At 46.8% G+C, this 16,733-nt stretch overlaps 1 long non-coding RNA gene across 2 annotated transcripts; it reads right to left on the reverse strand.

Moving 5' to 3' along the window:
- Window positions 1-10,258: 10,258 nt before the first annotated feature.
- LOC149351495 (uncharacterized) lies at window positions 10,259-14,494 on the reverse strand. Of its 2 annotated transcripts, XR_016290607.1 has the most exons (4): window positions 13,895-14,494; window positions 13,501-13,569; window positions 12,926-12,990; window positions 10,259-10,394 (listed from the first exon to the last, which is right to left on the reverse strand). It is a non-coding gene; the product is annotated as an uncharacterized LOC149351495 (long non-coding RNA). The 2 variants fall into 2 exon arrangements; XR_016290606.1 differs by lacking the exon at window positions 13,895-14,494 and having other exon boundaries at window positions 13,501-13,887.
- Between the last annotated feature and the right edge of the window lie 2,239 nt (window positions 14,495-16,733).

Here is a 16,733-nt window from a genome sequence, read left to right on the forward strand (position 1 = left end):
CACTGCAGACTTAAGTTGTATCTGACTATAGCAGCCTTTTATGTTTACTTTCCTCTGAGAGCAAAAATTCATATTCTGGTGAAGGGTGCTTTTGAAGATGTGGTGTCTTGATGCTTATTATGTTGCTTGTGTTACTTCTCGGCAAGGTGGAGAATCGCTTTTACGTATCTGTGCTCCCATAAGGTGTCACAAGGGACACGAGGTAATTCTATGAGTGAATATAGTCAGTCACTAAGCCTAGTAAAAAGCACTAATATGAAAGGATGCTGCACCTGGGATGCTGCACCTGGGCAGGATGGCACAGTCCATGTGTGTGCCATTAATGTCACTATAAACTTGCTCAATCACTACTACATCGTGTTTTCATGAACACCTGAGCCAAACAATATACACTTTTTTCACGTAGAAGAGAAGCCACAGTCATGTGCGAAAGTTGGCGAGCCCTTTCTGGTGACTTTTTCATGCTCGTGCCCTCTTCTGTCTCGCACGTCTGCATATGTTGTTTAAGAGATAGCTGTTGGTTAGATTCTTTCAGACGGCCAGTCAGCTGCATCGCTCCAACGAATCAGGGAGCTCTGCCCCCTGGGGACTTCCTACATGCATCAGCAGCTGACAATGGGGCGCCAACGAAGGAGCGCCGACTTATGAGCATGCAAAAAGTGACGAGAGGAGAGGGAAAGGCGCGAACACGCTGAAATTCAGATTTTAACTCCAGATACTGTTTCTAACAAATGCATTAAAAAATTCTTGCTGGAGGATATTCATAAAGTGGCGGCCTTTAACGTCTCTTGCACACCATACCTTCATTGAGAGCTCCTTTTGGGACCCCTTTAATACATGTGCATGCAAATGCTGCTTGTGCACTAATGCATAACCCAAAAAAACTTTTCTTCACAGAACGCACAAGAGAAGTTCTGATGCCAAATCATGCTCCATATTATTTTGGCTGCATCTGTACATTGGTACAAAAGCAGTGTCCACTGGACGTGTTTTTCCATCCAAATATGTTGCTTAGAGTAGCTACTGCAGTACTGTTGCCTTTGTCATCTCTGGTACAGTAAGGTACGAGTGCACTTTACCATTGGAACTTTCAGTTCACAATTTTTATTCATGCTGATAACTTCTGTGGCAATCAGCATGCACCGTCTCTGCCATCACCGAAGTTCCTATGCTGGTTTGACAGAAATTGACAGGCTGTGATTAAAAGAGTCATGCACACGTGCTCAACTTGGTATTCAATAAAATGCAGCTAAAGAGTAGTTTAAATGCATAAAGGACACCTGCTCTCTCTTCAATATTATGCAGATCATTGAAAGAAGCATTATCTTTGCTGTTACTGTACATTTGTTTAAGGTTGTGAATTTTCTCTTTACCCCTGTTACCATGTGTAGTGTCTAGCATGTGCCATTCACTACATACCTTTAGATTTAAGCCAATTGGGCTGTTTAAATGGCCTTTTTCTATGTTTACTACATTCAGTGATCTTTCATTATAGAGAAGTTTTTACTGTTGGAAGTTACAGCATGAGTGCATGGTTGCAATCATCTTTCGTCATATGTTTTCTGTGCCATTGCGTGCATTCAGTCTCTCTGTTTTTGACAGATGCCGGCACGCTGGAGCACTCCTAAAAAATGCTCTTCTGGTTCTCACAGTCAACAATGAGCTGACAGGCAGCACAAAAGCATTGTGCGAATGTGGAGGGAATCTGTCAGTTATGCAAACTGTTGATTTAACCACTTGATTTATGTCTCTGAGTGTCTGGATCAGCCCAAATATGTCGATAAACTAGTTGGCCTGCTTCTGGCTTTTTGTTTTGGATCATGGATAGTGGATCATGGAATTTGTTGCCAAGCTGTGTACATTATGAGTGCACTGTTAAGTCTGAGAGCTTGCTTTGCAGTGCTCGGTATTTTTGCTACAAGGAATTTGTAGGGACTTGCTCAGAATCTTTTTACCACTTAACACTGCATGAAAGTTGCAGCTCTACCTGCAAGCATGTGCGACTGTGCACTTGTTGCCCGGATGTTATCCTGTCTTCCACTAACACCAGCTCTGCATGAGATTATTGTACGAACTGTGCACAGGAGTTCAGGTGTGGTGGGTGCATATATATAAACGTTTCAGCTCTTTTCAGGAACAAAGAGTATTCTGCAGCGGACGTAAGTTATTTTTAAAAATCTCATTATTTTGTTGGCTAATTAACTGGAGTTGACTTACTGAAATTGGCACAGTCTGATGGGCTAGCAGACATGAACAGGATGGTGCCATACCAGTTTTTTAAACAGAAAATGTTTTCAGAAGCCCTGCAGTGTGAGGAAGTCCAGTGCTTTTTCCCGCACAAAACCAAAACTGAGCGCATGAGGTGTGTATAGAAAGCTCAGTATGCCCGCTGGTGGCAATTCAATGCTTACGGGGCTCGATTCAAACTCTCTCTGCTATTGTGCTGAGGCATGCACTTCTTTGCTTCGTCACTTGGCTTGGGGAAAGGGAGAGTCAACTACGTGGCTGCCATTTTTGAAGACTATGAAGCAAAAGAAAGTGCACGCCATGGCACAGTAGCGCAGGCAGTTCGAATTGGGCACTGCAAGCATTGTGACATGTCACCAGTAGCCAGCGGACATAGCATTTGGACAACTTCCTGTGCACCTCGCACGGTCAGTCGGTTTTTTGTGGAAAAAAGCACCAGATTTTCTGGGGAAACAAGACTATAGAACGACTTCTGTGTTTCAAAAACCGATGTGGCACTGCCTTGCATGTGACTATGCACTCGCCATTTACCATAACTACTACAAGAATGGGCTGCTTAAAATAATGAACTTTAGTTGCTTTTTCAATACTGATATCCGCTGTAGATGATAGTTTGAAAGTTTGCTGAAACAACCGGTATGTAAACCCGCCGCTGCGGAGGCTGTCTTTGGCATTCGGCTGCTGAGCTCAAGACCAGACAATCGAGCTTAGGCCAAGGCGGCCGCATTTAGATGGAGGCGAAATCTAAAAAAAAAGGCCATGTGTACTGCACATTAAAGGAACAGTGATGACCAATTGAAGCTGACCTGTATCGGTAATTACCGCGTTCTAATGGCAAAGAGGCTACTTTCACTGGAAATTTAAAATTAGCCGATGATTACGCTTCTGTGGTTCCTAAACAGTAGGCGACCGCATACGGAACACGCAGTGCCGAACGGAGGCGGCTCTGGTTTCATCTTGGGCGGCGCACATAGCGATCCGCTGCCGCAGCCTTGCCTCGGTTCACTGTACTTCGGGCGAACGGAAGGCGGCGTGTGCTACTGTGGCGCCATCGGGTCGCCGTCTTCAGACTGCCGCCGCTCCCTCCTCCTCCGCTTTCCTACTCGCGCTCTCTTCGACATCGCTGTGCTTTCATCCTCTTGCGTTAGACCACACGGGAATATATTAGTGCACTGACATCGCACCTCCGCTCGGCACCTCTTTATTTTCCTCCCTCCCGGGCCCTTACGACGCGGTTGAGGTGTCCACCGAGAAGTGGGACAGTTACTGCGCCATAACCTTTCCTCAGAAACCACTATCCTCCGCGTTCGCTTTCTTTCATGGCTTATGGGGTTTTAACGTCCCAAAGCGACTCGGGCTATGAGGGACGCCGTCGTGACCCAGGTAGCACCGAACATTAGAATAGTGTTATAAAAATATTATGTAAGTTGGAGTAATGTTACATGTTGCATAGTAACTTTACATTAACATTAAAAATTCACATATAATGTTATAAGTTACATAGGAAACATTACTTTCACATTCTAAACAAACGTTGTTTTAATATAATCTTCTAAATTTTATTATAATATTAGAGTCGCAACTATAAACAACACTGCAAATATATTTCGAGCACGGATTTCTAGACATTTTCTCACTGTTCTTAGCGTAAAGATGTTTTTCAACTAACAATAACTGCTAACCACATCTCTTCGATAGTACTCGCCATAGATTACATAAAGAGCCCCATTATTTTGTCACAAAACCTTAGTTATTACCCATTCCCCACTGTCGCTCATGGGACATCCCGCGGTAGCGAGTGTATAAGCTCGGCGGCATGATATCCGTTTGGAGGTGAGTGAATACGAGTTGCTGTGCTGTAGTGTAGTGGAGAAGGTGTCGCTCCTGTTGTTGGTTCTTGCAAAGTGTTGTAAGTTGTGTGCCGTCACCACTGGCAGGCCTTCATGCTTGTGCAGGGCTGCTTCACCATTTTCGAGAAAGTTCCATTTATGTTATTTACATGTTTCATGAATGCTTGGGGAAGGTTGTTGGAACATTTATATGTAACATTACAAAAACATTAGAAAAAAAAGGACATTGAAATAACAATTGAGCGTAATAAAAATGTAACATTATCGCAATGTTTCGGTGCTATCTGGGGAAGGGATCCGGAAATTTCGACTACCTGGGATTCTTTAACGTGCGCTGACATCGCACAGTATACACTGGCCTCTAGAATTTCGCCTCCATCGAAATTCAACCGCCGTGGCCGGGATCGAACCCGCGCTGCTCGTTCGCTCTGCCGGTTACGCCGAGGCCGACGCCGCTCAACCCACGAACGACCTCTAAACCCACGAACGACCTCTAAACCCACAACAACCTCTAAACCCACAACAACCTCTAAACCCACAACAACCTCTAAACCCACAACAACCTCTGCCAAATGAAATACGGTTTCGCCACCACCGGCAGTTTTCGCAAGCATGGTACGTTAAGACAGGTTTTATCTTTCTTGCGTGCAGATGCACCGCCATTCGCTTCCAAATGGTGACCGTGACGTCGAGTGGCGGGAAAGTTTGAAAATTTCAATTTTCTCGCCAATAAATGCGTATTTTGCTGCTGGACATGCATCAACATAGCTAGAAAGAGCCACGGAATCGTTTTTTACTCTGAACAAAAGCTGGATGGAGTCGTCAGTGCCCCTTTAAAGAAACCCAGCTGGTGGCCAAAACCAATCCACAGCCCTCTACTATGACGTCCCTCACAACGTTTACAGATATATCTATAAACGGTCCCTCATAGCCCATGTGCAGCTCTGGGACATTAAATCCCACATAACATACCCTACTTCATTATAAAAGTGCGGATTAATGGTCGACTACAGAACTTCGATTACGCGACTTTCTGGGGTCTGCGCGAAACCGGCGTGTAGTCGGAAACCTCGCGCAATAAACGCGCCCGGTATTTTGGCTGTAAAAATGTGGCCCTCCTTCCCTCTCTCCAAATGTACACAGTCTGTTCAGACTCACAAGCCGCTATACACCTCATGCAGAACCGCACCCTAACCCCTTCTCTCCAACAGGAGGTCGAACGAGCGGTCTCTGCACTGCAGCCTTCCATCGTTTCCCTCCGCTGGGTCCCTGGACATTCAGTGATTGACGGCAGTGAGCTGGCCCATCAGCTCGCCCGCGACTCACTTTTCCGGGCACCGTTGATCCCCAGGCCCAAGCCCTCGGAGGACGGTTGGAAACTCACCCTTCGCCTCGACAAACGACAAACCCTCCCCATCGTCCATCACTCACGGTGCCGGATGCTCGCCTTCTTCGGCACATCCAAATGAATGCAGTCATCACCCCATCCCGCCTCTTTCTCTATCGCTATCGATCGGACCCTTCTTGTCCCAACTGCCCATCTATGCGGACCATGGCCCATTGCCTCTTCTATTGCCCGGCTGCTCAGCAGCAGTCGGGTTCCTACCCCCTACTTTCTCTATCCATCACCACCTGGCTCGGCTGGCTTGGCGCTGAAGGGGAGGAAGAACAGCGACTTCTGGTCGCCCAGGCGGTCAACATGCCCTGCATGTAAATTATGGCCGAATAAAGGTCTACTACTGCTACTACTACTAAAGATGTTTTTTTTTTTCATAGCGACAGTTGTTTATGCCTAGTTTCCTTAGATCACGGCATCGCCGGTTTTGTTCGCAGACGAGAGAGAGAGTAAGCGAAGGCGCTCGTTGGGGAAAGGGAGCAAGCGGCGAGCAAGTCACTGCTGGTTCGTCGACGCCAGGAGCCCATAGGCATCGTTAATAGAATCTTTATAAACGGTGCCCATAGGAGCCTGCGTGTGAAAGCGCGCCGTAGACGAAAGTGGCGCGGGCTGAAGAAGGCTGAAGCAAACGTGGAGTGAGCAGCTGCGGTGTGCGTTAGCATGGTAGGGTGGAGCCAACACCCTCTCAATATACTAAGGCCTCTCCACGAGCCGCGTGACGTCACGCCAAGGGACCGTGCCGGCGCTGCGCTCCGCGATTTCAGCGGGGCCGCGCGCCGCGCCCACCTGCACTATTTGGGTACTGCCGCACGTAACTGCTAAGAAGTTCCTAGCTGTTTTATAAGTGATTCCTTCATTGTTATTTTTTTCGTTGCTGCAGGAAAGAAATGCGCGAGTTTGTGCGCGCCTTAGAATATCATTTGATCAGTTCGTGAACGTTAAAAAAAAAACACCGTCTACTGCGCATTGTGATAGTTTTATTATTTATTATGTTTTGCTTAAAACTTTCACATACAGGTATAATGACGCTCACAATAAAGTTGCCCTGTTGAAGAGTATTTGTACAGCTAGTCTCACGCCTACAATAACAAACGACGAGACAGCAGCAATGAAGTGTTCGCAAAGCATTTTTATTGCTTTGGGAATAAAACTTACTTCTTCTTAAGCGTTGCTGCTTTCCGGGCGGCAGCCTTCTGCTGCGCATTGTCTTGTATGGCGTCATTTCTCAGTTTGCAAAAGTTGTTTAAAACAACGTTGGTTGCAACGCGAACCACCAAGCGCACGAGAGTTTGTGCAGTGTGGCCATTTTCACATGTCTCAATGTCATGTTCTTCCAGGAGGGAAATCGTGTGTGAAATCACGACACCGCGTTGATTCATACAGGAGAGAAAATCTTCCGCGTTTGCTCCCAAAGACAACTTCTCTGCAACTAGTTTTGTCATCAGTACCATGTGAACTGTGCATGGCTGGGGAAACTTCAGCCCTCCTCTTGACAGGTTAGCTATCATGGCAGTGTTTTCCGCTTCGATCTCTCGATTTTCAATCACCAATGTGCTGAAGCAAGCAGAACATGAAAGCTTCTTTAAAGCAGCATGAGCAGCATATCCTGCAATATAAACAATAGCATCCATGTCAGAGTGGGCGCGTGTAATATCGTCGTCGCTGACAGCCACAGAAAAGGTGCACGCCACAGGATCCTCATTTACGTCTTCAGATTCTGTTTCCTCGCATGGAAATGTCAGAAGTTTTTGAAGACGAAGCTTCTTTTCACATTCGTAGAGCTGACGCACGGAAATGTGGTACTGTGCTCCTGCCAGCTGGCGGTAGCGGCCGAACCGGTCTTCTAGCGGATCCGTCTGAAATTTGAATTCAGAATACTGGCGAATACCAGCAGCTCTGCGCTATACACAGGCTGTTTCGCGAGGAGAAGATCTATCTGCTCAACCAGAAATTTCAGCAAAGCAGAGTGCTCTTTCGTCGTATCACTCTCCTCAATGAGGTCTGCAAGCAGTGAACTGACAAACTGTAATACTTTAGTATGTTTCGACACTTTCGTCACCTCAGGTATATTACTCAAGCCTTTCTCGAGTTCCTCTAGCAGTAAGGACAGGCTGGAGATGTCACATACTTGAATTGGCACAATTCTGCCCGAAGGAAGCGAGAGAAGCTTCACTCCGTTCAGGAAAACAGAAAGTGACAGATCAGGGAGAACTACGAAGGCGCATTTCACATTCGGTGAAGGATCATTCTCGATGAGAAGGAACCTAACGCACTGCTCATCGACAGAAACGGTCCAGAATTTCGTGTTGCAAATCCCAGGCAGCTTAGATTTGAAGTCCTCGTAAGATGAAACTTTGTTTTTTTTTTTTTCTGTTCTAGTTCATTAGACACAAGTGACTTCCTCATAGCCTCCTGCAAAGCAGCGTTTTCCCTTCTTGCTTTTTTGTCTCTGGCGATTCACTCCGTCCTGGCGTTGAGGACAAGTATTTTGGACAGTTTGCAAACAGAGAAGGCACAGCATCATTCTTCAGCTGCAGTCTATCACGCTTCACCTCTATTGTCTTCCCTGTCAATTCATCTTGGTGAGACAACGTCGTAATGAAGTCGCCTGCGTGGAAGTGCTGTTCACACACCTGCACGAGAAAATGACGCAAGGCCATTCGCCATGACTCTCCATTGCCTAAAACACTAAGTAAAAAGAGTTTTAACAGTGCACAGCTTTTACACATTTGCCACACAAACAAGAAAAAATCGCAGCGCGGAGGCCAATACAGGAAAACTTATACCAAGCAGGACAAACATCAAGTTATACGAGCTAAAACATGAGAATGACGTTCGTCTAAGCTACGGCAGCGAAAATATTCACATCCCTGACCAAATGCATCGCAAGCCTTATGGACATCCACAGAAATAAATGCTTCCTCGACAATTAATACATAAGTTAAAGTGCTATCATTGCCTATAAAGCCAGCATGCCTTTCCCGGAGTCACAGTCTTTAACAATCGCGAAAGCTCACAACTAAGATAATTACCAGCGCCTACTAAGCAATATTTCAGAGTCTTACCCTCGAATGCACTGTAGGTGTGAAATCCTTCCGTGGAATGGCTCGCAACCAAGCTTTTCTTCTTGCTTCGTCTCTTGGAAAGCAATAAACACGTACTTTTGGGCCATTCTGGTAGTTTCCGCGGCACCCGGGAACACAGCACCGGCCCATGTTTCACGAAGTTGTACTCACAACACGGCAGGCATTCAGCGATTAACTCCAGGCGAGAGCTAGCACTGGTACGCACGCCACACAAGGAACGGCCACACGGAACCGATACAGTCGTGCGAGGACCGAAAACAAATGAAATCAACGCCAGACTGAAAGACTCTGGCAGCAGCTAGACGCTCACTGCAAGACCGCGTTCGTGTCTGTGCTTGCCCAGGCAAGCGCGAGCACATCGAGGGAGACAACCGTGCGGAGCCGCGCTCGGCGAGCAGCCGGACACTTGGCGTGACGTAGCACGTGTGGAAAGGAGGGCCTGGAGAGGCCTTAAGAGTTTTTAGAGGGTGTTGGTGGAGCAAGCTGGTTTGGTTTGATGACGTGGCGCGCTAGATATGAAATACAGCTTGAGAAACAAAATCCTTCAGTGACTCTGCCTCAGACGCCATGGAGATACCGGACCTTGCAGACGCACAAGCTTTACGATGGACAGGAGATCGCGAATGATAGCGCCGAGCCCACCAAGTCGAAACGTCGTAAACTCGTGCAAGACATTTCGCACCTCGCAACGCGCTCCGGCGACCACAGGAGCACAGTTTACATGTAGCGGCCTTTGCTAACGCTGAAATTCACGTTACAGGTGGTAACCACCCTGTGAAGTTCTTTTTTTTCCCACGAATTATTAATATGCCCCAGTTTTCGTCCTCCGTGTGTGGAGAAATCGTACTGGGACTGCTCTGCCAGGAGCGTGGACGAGGGCGCATGCGCTCGCGTCATTGCGCGTTAAGTATATAGACGACACATTTACCATAAGCTCCATAAGTATGACTGTTCCAGATATTCGAAGACGTTTCGTGTAGAGGTGTACGCATATTCGAAGCTTGGAATACGACTGGAATGTTTGGTTCATTATTGGTTTATTAGGTTTTAAAGGGGTGGAGACACCAAATTTTGAAGCTATAAAAAGCCTGCTATGGGATTCCTATGTATGCAAGGGCAGTCACTGCCAGGTGTTGGACGCAACAAACGTTTAAAAAATATTTTAATTCGGTTCCAAAGATTACCTAAATGCTCACTCTCACGACCTAGACCCATTCGCTAGCGCCATCAACCATGACGTCACAAGGGGTGTAGAAAAATAAAGTTTTAGTGACGTCATACCAAAATACAGTGACGTACGATGAGCGGCCCCCAATCAACCAGTGTACATTCACTGGACGTCCGAGGTATGTCCATTACTGGATATACGGATATCCGTGGGAGATCCGCCGACGTCCAACGGCTCTCGCACGGACCTCCGACGGAGGTACAAATATAATTATTTAGACTGCCGACAGATATCCATCTCGGATATCCGCCGGCGGATCTTTTGAGGATATTTGCAGGTAATGCATTCTTCACCATTATGAGGCAAGCCAGAACTACAACCACCAATCAGTGCACCTCCCAGGGCCACTGGGCTTATTAAAAGCCCGCAGAGTGTCTGAAATCGGACATACACCTTGCTGTATGTAATCTGCATGAATCTGTAAAGCAATCGACCAAAATGGCAAAGCATATCAGTCGGGATGATTTTATTATGACATAAATGCCGTCTTCAGTCTTCATGAGGAATTCATCAAGCCGGCCATACACAGCAGCAGGAAGGGTACTGTACAGACCATGATGAATTTGTAGACAAGCCGGGGACGTATTCTGCAGAAAACAGTAAACATTAAGTTCAGAATATGTCATTAAAGCAAGCGAATTTGACAGACACCATTCAGTTGTATGCAGTAAGTCCACCGTGCCAAGTAAATTAGTCATCTGCCGCTCCGAAAGCATGTTTACATCTTGAACAACTAGTAAGTTGTAAGCAACAGAGGTGAGAATATTTCTTGCAATACAAAATATTTTGCTTTTCCAAAAAAACTGCAAAAACAAATGCCCGACTGCAAAGCTTTGTACCAGTTCATGAAAAATGCGTGTACATTGCAAGCTTGAAGGAATTGGTGAGCGCTATAAAAACACGGAAAAGGGATAAACACACAGGACAACTGTTTAATCTCAGAAGAAACATGACTAAATACACACATTTGACTTCATATCATACACAGAAGAGGGAGGAACACACGCGCTGACAAGAATGAAGGAAAAACAGGTAAAAACTATGCGAGCTTACAACAGCCGAAGATTACTATTCTTGAGGTAGGTTAATTCTGTTCCCCCTAACATCACTGAAGGGGAGCTGACGCATTGCTTATCTGGAGCAACGTGCATTGCAAAATTTTCGATAATTTCTCGTTCCCGTCAGTTTCTAGCCCTACCTATTACTTTGGTGTTTTTTTAGCAAGGGTATGCATTTACAGTGTGCGAAATGAGGTGCCAGATTACCGGACTTTGCAAGTTGTTCACTTGATCTTTCGTGTTCCCGGAGCCTCTTGTTAAGGCACCTTCCCATTTGCCCTGCGTAAGTTTGTTGGCAGCTGAGGGGAATGCTGTAAATGACGTTTTCGTCACACTTTACATAGGTGTTTTCGTGTTTGGTTTTGCACCCAGGTTTCTTTTTGTGGTCTTCATTCTCGTTGACCTTTTTACACATTCCAATGAGCTTATTGGGAGCTGAAGAAACCACCTGGACTCCGTACTTGTTAGCTGTCCTCCTTATTCTGTGGGAGATATTGTGAACATACGGCATCACGGCAGGGCGTCCCTCGTAGCTCGTTTTCTTAGTTTTGTGGGACCCAGTAAGTTCTCTTAGTAAGCTTTCAGCAGTACAGCAAAGTAACTGCTACGGGTAACCGCTCTCCTTCAATCGGGAGACCTGTTGGTCTACGCTGTGAATTATCAGTCATTCCAGAATTGTAAAGCGAGCTGTAGCTACGTCTTGCCTGAAACCAGCTATAAGAAAATCTTGCCCCCACTCGATAATTCAGAGCGTAGACCAACAGGTCTCCCAATTGAAGGAGAGCGGTTATCCGGAGCAGTTACTTTGCGGCATTGCTGAAAGCTTACTAAGAGAAGTTACTGGGTCCCACAAAACTAAGAAAATGAGCTACGAGGGACGCCCTGCCGTGATGCCGTAGGTTCACAATATCTCCCACAGAATAAGGAGGACAGCTAACAAGTACGGAGTCCAGGTGGTTTCTTCAGCTCCCAATAAGCTCATTGGAATGTGTAAAAAGGTCAACGAGAATGAAGACCACAAAAAGAAACCTGGGTGCAACACCAAACACGAAAACACCTATGTAAAGTGTGACGAAAACGTCATTTACAGCATTCCCCTCAGCTGCCAACAAACTTACGCAGGGCAAACGGGAAGGTGCCTTAACAAGAGGCTCCGGGAACACGAAAGATCAAGTGAACAACTTGCAAAGTCCGGGAATCTGGCACCTCATTTCGCACACTGTAAATGCATACCCTTGCTAAAAATCACCAAAGTAATAGGTAGGGCTAGAAACAGACGGGAACAAGAAATTATCGAAGCTTTTGCAATGCACATTGCTCCAGATAAGCAATGCGTCAGCTCCCCTTCAGTGATGTTAAGGGGAACAGAATTAACCTCCCTCAAGAACAGTAATCTTCGGCTGTTGTAAGCGCGCGTAGTTTTTACCTGTTTTTCCTTCATTCTTGTCGTCAAATGTGTGTATATAGTCATGTTTCTTCTGAGATTAAACAGTAGTTAGAAAGCGCTTCGTCCTGTGCGTTTGTCCCTTTTCAGTGTTTCTATAGCGCTCACCAATTCCTTCAAGTATGTATTTCCAACTCGCCCCAGTAGTAGCTCTTTTGTCTTTTACATTGCAAGACACCACAGCTACTCCCACAGGCAGTCACTTCCACACTGATGGTCAAAAAAATTCAAGTGCAAGAGTAGGGATCCTTACCACATCGTTGCAAGCTAGCTAATGACTTAGGTTGGGCACAAGGTACACTCATAGAGAAAAGTTTGCTGGATGTCGATTTTCCGAAAATATTTATTTTTGCATTGCCTCGCCAGGCAGTCAGCTGAAAGTTGTTCAATAAGATCGAGTATCTATGTACCCTCCTGATTCTAGGCTTTTGATTAAATTTCTCTGGCTAACAGCACAGAGAAAATGTTTCACAAAGAACTCTCATACCACAAATTTTTATCCATTATTGTACAAGTACACTGCAGTATAGCTAGATACCCTCCGCTGCACAGAGCAAACAGAAGGAAAGTATCCATTATGTGACAGGGTCAAACTTGCACTGTAGTTCAAACTTACCTGAAGGTTGCTGCTGTAAGCTGCAGGTACTATATAGCTGCTAGCTTAGGTCAGTCACATCCACACTGTATGGACAAGAAAATAAAGTATGAGAGAGCACCTTATACTGCACGTTGTCAACGATGCAGCAAAACACAATCTCTGTCGAAACTACAATGCCCACAGGGTTCACTGATGAATCACGCATCAGGGCACTGACAGCATATTTGATGATCCACAGCTGCACAGGAGTAAGGAAGAGAGGTCTGGTCACAATCCAGGAACATGTGGCTCTAGGGGTGTCATATATGGTCCTGCTATCTGGCTCAGCATTGAGCCCTGTGGGCATAACATGTTTGGCAAAGTTATACCAAAGCACTGCAAGAGCTCATTGCACTCAGTGATTGGGAAGTGAAAAATGTGACTGAAGCTCGCAAATTTAACACAACAGTTAAGCTTTCCTAAACAATGCTACTGCACAGTGCAAAGTACTGTGTAGTGAGTGGATGGTTGGAGACTTCCATTTGGCAAGCCTAATAAATAAATTAATAAGCTGTGGAAGTATGCACAACTTTTATATGACATTTTCAACCTACCTGTGCTTTCCACGGCTTGGCATAATTAATGTAGGCACCAATACACTCGGTAGCCGGGCCACATCCACACTGCAAAGGCAACAGAAAAGTAAGAAAAACTAAGTCGCGAAGCACTGAAAAACTAACACCGTCCTGGCACTATGCTTTTCGTGCATTCTGTTTTATCGTAATTATGAACCTACGCGCAATTGCCTTAAGATTCACACCATGCAACTACACACCGTCTCAACTTTTTTTCACAAACACGAGAAACACGTTTGCGGCAGCTAATGCATAGTGCTTGCAACTTCCACTCCGTGGCAAACAAGTAGCGCAACAGAGTACAACTGCGTTAATGCGGTTTAGTCATCCCACAGCAACACCCTGAAAGTAATTTTCAAGCACAGTTACTTACCTCGCAAGTGTTAACACCATGGCCGTTTCTTTCATCCAAAGCAACAAAGCATGTCTCGGCAAGGGGTCAGGCGACACCGGAGCTTTTTCACGAGAGCCTCAGAATCAAACGAACGTCTTTTCGAGCACGTAGATGACACAACACATTTGTAGCACAGCCAAGCAACCACAGAGCGAACAAACCGCACATTGCAGCAAAAGTAAAGGTCGAAAGGAGCACCACGCGACGAAAACCAACGAGACCATCGCGCCACAAATATTGGCTTGGCTGATAGATTGGATTGGCTTGACTTTTAGGCTTACCGCTCTGCCGCGGCCCCTGGTAGGAGTTTATTAGGGTTTGTTTTCATGGAAGGCAGCATGCATGGCTACATGCCTCGGTTACCTCGAAGGAGTGCTGCAGGATAAAAGGGCGTTAATTATGAGCACTGGCGCCAGAAAGCCAAGCGATTCGTTTAATTCTGGTTCTTTAACATCAACACCATAGTTGAGTGATCTTAATCAATCTGAATATTAAACTAGTTGGTGGTAGAAATGTGATTGTGTGAATTTTGGCATTGGCAAAATAGAATTTGTTTTAAAATGTTCATCTGTGGGAAAACAAATTATATATGTCATGTAAGCTCACATCCCAAGAGGGATGTTTACGGATACTCCTCGGACATCCGCCGGCGGATGTCCGCCAGCCATCCAAAAACGAACGTCCCTTGTACATACACAGAATCTCCGATGCGTATATCCGAATATGGACATACGTAGGCATGCCCTATGGACATCCCAGCCTGGCACTGGAGATTCGGACCTTACTCGGATATACCACGGATATCCGTGGTTGACTGGGGGGGCACAGCCGCGTGAGCGCAGTCGACGCACCAGCGAGCCGCGTTTGCTGCTAACCGCCACTCGCTCGGTTTGCGGCGCGCCGTTGCGAACAGCGTCGCAACGTCCGATTGCAGCTCGTTGCCTGCGTCCGGCCTGCTAGATGTCAACGGCGGGCCGCTCGCGGCAACAACGACGGGAAGCGGCAGCCAATGCGAGCGCGGAGAGCGGCAGCGTCATGATGACATAGGGCGCACTCCTTGGAGCCGGGCGGCCTGCGCCAGTCTTCGTGCTGAACGCCGGCATCTGAAGAACGCGATTGTATTGTTTGTTCACGTTCATAGCAAACCCTGGGATATATGAATATCAAAAATGCATCGTTTGTGACGATCGTTGGCAAATACCGAGTTCCTGGTAGAAGTGATGACTGCGATGCAAGCAAATTTCATCCCATAGCCGGTTTTGTGCTGCTGCTACCTGGTGCGGTTCGCCTGCCGTCTGCTAGCTCTGTTGCTGAAGACGTCGTGGAAATCGAGCATATCTTTTATTATGGGACGAGTTCACAGTAAAGGGGTGCCGAGCGGAGCACGTTTCTGAGCGCTGGCCAGTCCCGAAGCTCCCTCAGCTGCGGAGTCGATATCGAAAGCAGCTAGGCCTAGCGACGACTAGGGCAGTCTGGGACCAGCGCGCAGGTCGTCGGCCGGCGTTGCCGCAGGCAGTGTCGCTGCCGAAAGATCCACTTTTAGCACAGATGCATGCTGTCGTATCTCGAATCTAGAAAGCATCCTTTCTGGTGGCATGGCTGTTTTGTATTTTCTTGTGCGGACGTGAAGTACGCCGAGTCTGCCGGCCGGTAGGTCAGCCTGGATACCGTCTGCCGACGTCATAAAAGCGAGTTAAAGAGTGTTCTTGACGTAAATAATAAACCATGGGACAAGAAATGTGAAAAAAGTGTCATTTTTGAGGATCGCTGACCAATACTGAGCTGCTAGTAGAGGTAACAACTGTGATATGAGCAAATTTCTCACAACCGCGCCTAGCAGCTGCCGCTGGCGCGACGTCGGGGTCCGGCTCGCCTGGCGCCCGCTAGCTCCGCTGCCGAAGGCGTCGAGGAGATTGACCATACTATTATTTTATTGTGAGATGATTCTGTTAACACTACAGCTATTTGTGAAAAGTAGGCCTTTTATTATAGCGCAGGCGACTTCCGAAGCGCCTGCCGCTTGCTAAACAGGCTATAGGCCTAGCGACGACCACGGCAGCCAGGCAGCAGCAGAGCTCGTCGCCCGGAGCGCCCGCGAGCGGTGCCGTTGCCGAAAGCTCCCAACATAAGCAGACATGCTTTGTCGCTGCTCGAGTATAGCTGGCAGTTCTGATAACAAGGCGATCTTGTCTTTTCTTGTGATATTTGTACACCATCCCAAGCAGCGCTCAGGTACTGCTGCACGGCAGCGAAGTGTGACACCGGTTGTGGGCGCAGCTTGGGTAGAGCGGCGCAGCGATGCTTACTGGCATTTTGCAAAGTGTTTCGCATCCTCACGCGAACCCGCGAAGGCGATATTAGCGTGCGAACAAAAAAAAAGTCGATGTCCTCACTCGTTGCAATCAGATCTGTCAGAATCCGAGCTGCTGGGACTATATAGACGTGCAGTTGTTTGTTTTCATATGCGCTGGTCAGCACGTGTGTGGGAAAGCAGACGATGCAGCAGTAGGTGCGTCACAACTTTTGTGGGCCCACGTGACCAAGCGAAGCAGTTGATCTTCCCCCTCTGTGACGTCACTGTACAACTCGGCGTTCCGAAACCGAAACCGAAAATCGTTCACCTAAAAATGCTATAATAAATTATTCACTGTGAATATATGAATCTTTGAGTGTGTATCATGCTTCCTGGAGCCATAAGAAACGTTTGCAACTAAGAACGCGCGAACCACAAATTTGGTGTCTCCACCCCTTTAACGTCTCAAAGCGGCTAAGGCTATGAGGGACGCCGTAGTGAAGGGCTCCGGAAATTTCGACCGCC

This window comes from Amblyomma mixtum, chromosome 3 (assembly GCF_055824585.1).
Source record: "Amblyomma mixtum isolate Tamu chromosome 3, ASM5582458v1, whole genome shotgun sequence".
In the NCBI taxonomy this organism is placed as follows: domain Eukaryota; kingdom Metazoa; phylum Arthropoda; class Arachnida; order Ixodida; family Ixodidae; genus Amblyomma; species Amblyomma mixtum.